Source organism: Sciurus carolinensis, chromosome 11 (assembly GCF_902686445.1).
Source record: "Sciurus carolinensis chromosome 11, mSciCar1.2, whole genome shotgun sequence".
Taxonomy (NCBI): domain Eukaryota; kingdom Metazoa; phylum Chordata; class Mammalia; order Rodentia; family Sciuridae; genus Sciurus; species Sciurus carolinensis.
In genome coordinates, this window is record NC_062223.1 from 21,298,641 (window position 1) to 21,306,402 (window position 7,762).

Below are 7,762 nucleotides of genomic sequence, written 5' to 3' on the forward strand. Positions count from 1 at the left end.
TCATTTGTACTCTAAAGCCTATTTTGGCTTTAGACATAGTAGCAAAGTCAATAGATTTACTGCATTGGGAACTTGTATTATGCAAGGCTAGTATAAATAAGATACATTCAAACTTTCAAATTTAGAATATTTAAAATTAAATACTTTTCACAAATAAAAATATAAAAATCAGCGATAAACCTAGTACAGTTGCTCTTATCTTGGGTGATTTGATTTACCAAAGAGTATTTTTCAGTTTAGAGATACTTTCATTGTCACAATTGAGAGGTGGATTGCTATTGTAATCTAATTTGTAGAAGTCAGATAAGCTGCTAACCAACCTTCTGTATACCACATTCAGTCCATTTCAATAAGCACATCATAAAATTGTTCCAAGGTTGAGAAATCCAACAAATAAAGAAGCAGACAATGATACAAATGCAGGTACATGGATATATAAAATTTTTTTTGTTAGATGAATGGTTGTCCTACTTTTATATTTTTCCAAAAGTATTGTGGTTGTTATTTATTTAACTATAATGACATGTAAACCTTTATTTATTAACTTAATAAAATTATATATATACCAGTCACATAATTTTTTTTAACAATAAATTTCAAGAATGCAAACATTTTCCTACTGTAGGATATAATCGCATAAATACCATATTGGCACAGGTGGTAGTGATGAAACTGTAGATAGATGATTATAAACTTGGTAGATGTATGAGTGGAGAGCTGTGACAAATTACTTTGGAAATTGTCTTTGTATGAAAACACAATCAGAATAAATATGTACATATGCAAATATTGATTATGTTCCACATTGTCATAGTATATATAGTTTACTTTGTGCAAATAATTTAACAGAAACTCTATTCTCATATTCAAAACCAAAATGTTCTTTGAGTTATGTTGGAAAGAATGAATGATGATTTACTGATTCAGTTTGTCCACGCTATCTGTAAATGGCTCTCAACAACCATGTATACATAGATTTTTGGTTTTATTTTATTTTTTCAGGTGGTTACAAGTACCTGAAGGAGGAACATTTTCATGTACATGTGAAAAAACATTCTTCAGTACACAGACCTCACTTGATCAGGGTTAAAATGATGGATGCCTGAGGAAGAGGTGGGAAAGATGAAAACATGCAAGCTATTCCAGTTCTGTGCCCTGTCTTCCCTCGTGGTCACACTTGACACAATTGGACAAATGGAGCTTCAGTTTTGGATTACTCATCTTCTAAGTGTTGCAAGTACTTCAGTAATATTTTGTGTAAGTTTCCTTGACTTAAGTTGATTTAAAATGTTAACCTTTCCCTGGGACATTGTCATTATAATTGAAATACCTTTATTTATAGGGAACAAATCTGATATATGTTATATGCAATAGTCTAGAGAAATATGAAGAAATCAGAGCAAATTAGGAAAAAGAGCATTCAATGCCATTGGTTTCATACAACAAAGCCTCAAAAGTTCATATATTATATGGAGGAAATAGAGGTTGAAATATTTTTACAATAAATTTTATAAAACTCTGCATTGTACAAAACTTTTATGATGCTGGACAATGTCATAGAGAAGAATAAAGTCAACAATAATAGCATAGTTTTGTATTCCTGGATGTGATCTGAAATCATCTTGTGCATCATGTCCATGAGAAATTCCTCCTGCTGTTAATTATTTATTCCATAATGCAGAAAAACACATGTAGAAGAAAGAAACATATCCAAATATCTCTAATAACCAAGGAATTGAATAGTATAGCACAAAAACAGGGGCAGAGCCTGGGAGTTTAGATAATAATTATGGGTATAAAATATTGTGAGCAGCAAAGATTTCTAAATAAGGAGAAAAATAAATGAAAATGGTACAGTTTAAAGTTTAAGTTGCAGTGATGAGAATGAAAGTGAATTATAAGGAAATCATATTCTGCAATTTATAACATTAATTATAAAACTGATTACACATATTGTACCTTTAAGAAACATAAAATATTGTTGAATTTGTTGTTGTTACCTCAGTCCTACTCTGCTCCACAGATGTACCTTCTAACAGTAGATGAATCCTAAAGTGTATCAAACTACATCATTTGTGTGATACATTCATTATTCAATAAATCCAACAAGAAACAATGGAAAGCTTTCTTTAAAATATTTTAGTTTGACTTAGTTTGTAATCAAGAAAATTAAAAACTAAAGTGGTAAGTATCAAATTTTCCATCAGGTAAAAATTATTTTTTTGAGGGGGCTACCAGAGATTGAACCCAGGGGCACTTAACCACTGACCCACATCCCCAGTCCTTTTTTAATTTTTTAGAGACATTGTCTCCCTGAGTTCCTTAGGGTCTCACTAAGTTGGGAAGTCTTCCTGCATACCCTCAGTCCTCCTGCCTCAGCCTCCTGAGCTAATGGGATTACTGGCATGTGCCACTGCACTCAACTTGATACATTTTTATAATAAAACTTATATTTTATAAAATTGAAGCTTTGTACATTTTTTATGTCCCTCTTAATTATGATCCCTTAATTGTGATTCTTCTTTACCAGAGGCAAATCCTATTTCTCATTTGTCATTCATTTGAAAGTGGACATTAAATTGATGTAGTCCTTAAAAATATATAGTATAGATTTGCAAATCATTGAAATTAACGTTTAAGAACTTGATGGTCCTATTCTGAAAAATGTTTTGTTCACTCTGATAAATGAGGTTGAACTAATCCATGTAATTCTATGTAGATAAAAAATGTCCCTTGATTTTTCAGGATATTCTACCTTATTAGTTGCAAATTCTTTTCAAAAAATGGCTAAAAAATTTGTACTCCCACTAGAACAGTGGGGGTGTTTCTTTTATTCCACATTTCTACCATGACCTGATAACCCTATAACTTAACACTTTTTCTATTTTACAAGACTGTGTTTCACATATATTTATATTTACTTTTTCAAATTATTATTGAAGTATAAACATAAATCATAATATTTCTAATTTTATGATTTTTCTATATATATCCATTGTCCACTTTTCTACAGTTTTTTCACGTATTACTTGTATATTTGCACAATTGTATCTATTTTCTCCAACTGTGGCATGTTTTTTTTTAATATTTGTGGTCATTTCCATTCTATAAATATTAGAAAGCTTAATAAATAAGTGTATCAATCTTTTTGATTTTTGGTTTTGTTTAAGGATCTTTTCTGTGCTGAATCATACACAATTATACACACACATACACACAGCCCATTTGTATGAAGAGAATATATACATATAATCTGTTTCAGTAACCAATTTAACTTTTTGACCTTTAAAGAAGGAATCATGTGAAGATAGTGTAGAGAGTCTTCCAATCAAAAGCAGAAAAATTGCAATAAGAATATATGATGAAAAGAGGTACTCTTGATGATGTGTTTTTAAAAGATTATTTAAACTTATAAATATCAATTTAGGAAAATAATCTTTGATTGAATTCTGTTTTCTGAGAAGATTTTTCTACCAAAATTAAAGAATACAAGGTACCCCTCAAGGAAGAATAAGCTATGCAATATAATAAAATTTTAAATAAAAAATAAGGAGAGAAGGAAAAAGGATAATATTATTAGTATTAGAAACTTCTATTTTAATATTGCTTTGAGAAATTTATTGTTATTAATGCATTTCAGAACTTAACCATTTTTTGTGTGTTTATTGAGATGTCATACAGATGTCTATTTAGTTTCTTAATATGGTTAAAGCCATTTAACTTTAAATGTTAAAGCAAACTTAAGTTCCTTAATTCTCTCCTGGTATGTTACTGTCAGTACACATTGCTGGACTTATCAGATAACATTTTCTTAAAAATTTTCACATACACAAGGCCTTTTACAGTCTTTAACATCAGGCAAGTGCTTTTCAGAAACTCAGAACACATAATATCTTTTAGAGTTCTCGAAGTGTTTCTGGAGAATTGCTATCTATTTTTCCCTTAAATGTTTAGCATAAACAACCATTCAAGCCAGCTGAATCAAAATTGGGGTGGACATGGAGAGTTTTTGCAGTGTATTTTAGTTATATTTAATGAAATTTTCAATTTTGATATTCTCTTCATCAAGAATGTTTTAAATGTGTTTCTTGGAGTCTGTGGAATTGAAAAATTATAACACCTTCTTCTAATAGTAATGAAACAGGTTTTTTTGGAAACATTCTGAGTATACCCAAAATTATTCTGAAAGTCTTACTGCACGTTGTGCAGATATTTCTGATTTATTATTGTACAAAACATGAAATTTTATTGACTTGAAATATTTTAGCAAAATGTAAAATTGTATCCTGGATTCTGTTTTTTTTTAAATATTTATTTTCTATGGGAAGTGTAAAGCTTCATGAAATGACTAATACATGCACAAAGCAGTGAAAAACTGGAGTAACTTTCTCAATGAATGAAATATGTTTTCAAATAGTGTCAGTATATTGTTTAATGCTCTTTCTTGTATAGTTTGAGAGATTATAGAAGTCTAAGATTGATTTTGGAAGTGGATATGGGTTATGTATATTCAGATATTTGTCTGTGAATATTAGAAACTTTTACCTGTGCTATAAAAGTTATGATTTTCATGGAAATTCATTATGTGAATATATGAAATCACAGAAAATTTATTATTTAAAGACATGTATAATCTAAAATACACTGTTAACATTCACTTTATCCCTGCTTACTATACAATCTCAAGAAGTTACAATTGAGTGTATATATATATATATATATATATATATGTATATATATATATGTATATATCTTACAAAAAGATAAAATTAGGTATGAAATTTTTGTCTTCAAAAGAACCAACTGTAAGAACTGTTTAGCAATTTTTTTCTTTACATGACAGCATGCATCTGTCTTTATTATTCTAGTAAATTATTTTCCAGTGGTTCTATTGGTATTTTGAATATATTGTGATGTATTAAGAAATCACATCTAAACTTTCATGATATAAATGAAATGCAATAAGTTCAAAACAACAGAACAACAAACAATGAAAGAAGTACGGAGAATTTTAGAGAAGCTCATGGATGATGCACAAAAAACACGACTTGACCACAGTCAAGATAGAGTATAACACAAGCCACAAGAACATACAGACCAAAATGGAATGAGGGTGCTCATGTAAAAACATAAATACATGCACAAACACAAACATGGACAAGAATATACATTATAACATGACACACTACACTCCAAATAGAAATATAGCAATAGCACAAATCAAGGTCTGATCTCTGGTTACACAAACTCAGAACACTGAAAATAGAGGAACAAAAAACATACTTCATCATAGGACAAGCATACCATGCCAAAATAATATTAAGAAATAGACTGAAGGGGCAGGGGTAGGATAGATAGTGGACTGAGACAGACATTATTACCCTAAGAAAACGTACGATTACATGAATAGTATGAAACTACATTGTGTAAACCATAGAAACAAAATGTTGTACCCCATTTGTGTACAATGAATCAAAATGTAGTTTGTAAAAATAAAAATAAATACAATTAAAAATAAAAAAGACTGAAACATTATAAAAAATAATTTCTTGCATTTAGTGGGTTAAGGAATAGTGACTCTCCATCAAACCAAACAGGAAGAAAGGAATTCAGATCAGACAGTAAGGATAATAAATTAATGAATAAGCCGTGGACGTGTCTTTGGTTGAATCTGAGACATCAATCTTAACTGGTGCATTCACTTGCTTATATGTACATACTAAGACAAAATGAGATGCTGCACTGAAGCTCTGAGCCACTGCAGAGCTGATGATGTTGAGATAATAGACTCTTTTGAGCTCTTATAAGGTCAGGGTACTGATGAGAGAAAAGAAGGAACCTAAGATTCCCACATGGAAAAGCAACAAGTTAGGATATTCAAATGACTGTTTTCTTCAAATGATCAGATTACACTAAGCTTGTTACCACAGTCAAGATAGAGTATAACACAAGCCACAAGAACATAAAGACCAAAATGGAGTGAGGGTGCTCATGTAAAAACATAAATACATGCACAAACACAAACATGGACAGTGGAAAGTTTATTGCAATGCTTAGGAAGATAACAAAAACATTGGAAATTTGCTTCTGCACACAGTAGTCATTCTCCAGTAGAGCATGGAACTCTGCTCCCCACATAAATAGTCTAAGCAGCCTAAAATTTAATCATTTATTATGTATATAATTCATATCTCACACTGAGGGGTAGAAATTATTTTGCCTCTCATTTTGATTACATGTGTATTAAAGCATTTAATACAAAAAGGCCAGTATCTGATCATATATAGAGAGTCAATTTTTTTGCTTGTTATACATCCTGGAAGAAAAGAGACCATGTTGATGTCAAAATCTGATTTAAATGACTCATATTTTATATACCTTTAAGTAAAGATATTGCTTAATTTTTTCCATGTACTTAGTAGGGCATACTTTACATCTTTGTTCCTCAAGCTGTAGATCAATGGATTCAACATGGGAATGACCAGGGTGTAAAATATGGAAGCCACTTCATCAGTGTCTAAGGAATGACTGGACTTGGGCTGTACGTACATGTATAACAAAGTCCCATAGAACACTATGAGCGCCATTAGGTGGAATCCACAGGTGGAGAAAGCCTTTTGCCTGCCCTCAGCTGACTTCATCCTGAGAATGGTTATGAGGATGAGCAGGTAGGACACAAGGACAATCAGAAGAGAGGAAAGCAAATTGAAAGCTGCTAAGATCAGAATTATCACTTCAATTTCATGTGTGTTTGAGCAGAGCAAAGATAACAAGTGGAGACTGTCACAGTAGAAATGACTGATGACATTGTAGCCACAGAAGGGCAAAGTAAAAATCTTTATGGTGACTAGAAGAGACAAGAAGATACCATACAGTTAGGGAATTGCCACCAAGAACTGACAGGCCCTCTGAGACATGATGACAGTGTAGAGGAGAGGGTTACAGATGGTCCACATAGCGGTCGTAGGCCATCACCGACAAAATATAAAGTTCAGAAATAATGAACACACAAAAGAAAGCTAGCTGAGTAGCACACAAATAATAGGAGATTGCATTTTGATCCACCACAAAATTGACCCACATTTTTGGACCCACAGCTGTAGAATAACCAAGGTCACTGAGAGTCAGGTGTCTCAGGAAAAAGTACATGGGTGTTTGCAGACTGTGGTCCACCATGGTGAGGATGACCATACCCAAGATTCCCACCAGTGTGCTCATGTAGATGATGAGGAAGAGCCCAAACAGTGGAGCCTGCAGCTCAGGGCGTGATGTGATGCCTTTCAGAATGAACTCATGCACAGCTGTGAGGTTGTGTTTCTTCATCTAGTGTTTTAGGAAAGTCCTTTCTAGAAAGACACAATAGTTGAATCAATAGATTTCAATTATTTTCATCATGGGAACATTTATTATTTAAAATGTAAATAATGTGTATGTAAACATTCCAATTTATAATACTCAAAAAATAATATGCATTATTGTAAGGAAAATATATAGAAATAGAGAGAGGTAGTGACAGGACAGTTTTTCTCAACTGGTGTCTTTTCACTTACCAAAGAACATTTTTCAACATTCTCTAAGTACTTTGATTGGCACAATTGGGAATTGTACTGCTACTGGCATCTAAGGGTTCCAGTACTGGTAAGCTGCTAAACTTCCTTACAGCTGATATCCATTCAAATGTATTAGCCATATTAATAAATGTGTTTCAAGGTTGATAAACACTGATAAAAGTAATAAGAAGATATAAGGATAGTGATGATGA

At 31.8% G+C, this 7,762-nt stretch overlaps 1 pseudogene; it reads right to left on the minus strand.

Moving 5' to 3' along the window:
- Positions 1-6,380: 6,380 nt before the first annotated feature.
- LOC124958313 (olfactory receptor 8K3-like) lies at positions 6,381-7,323 on the minus strand (annotated as a pseudogene).
- Positions 7,324-7,762: the final 439 nt, after the last annotated feature.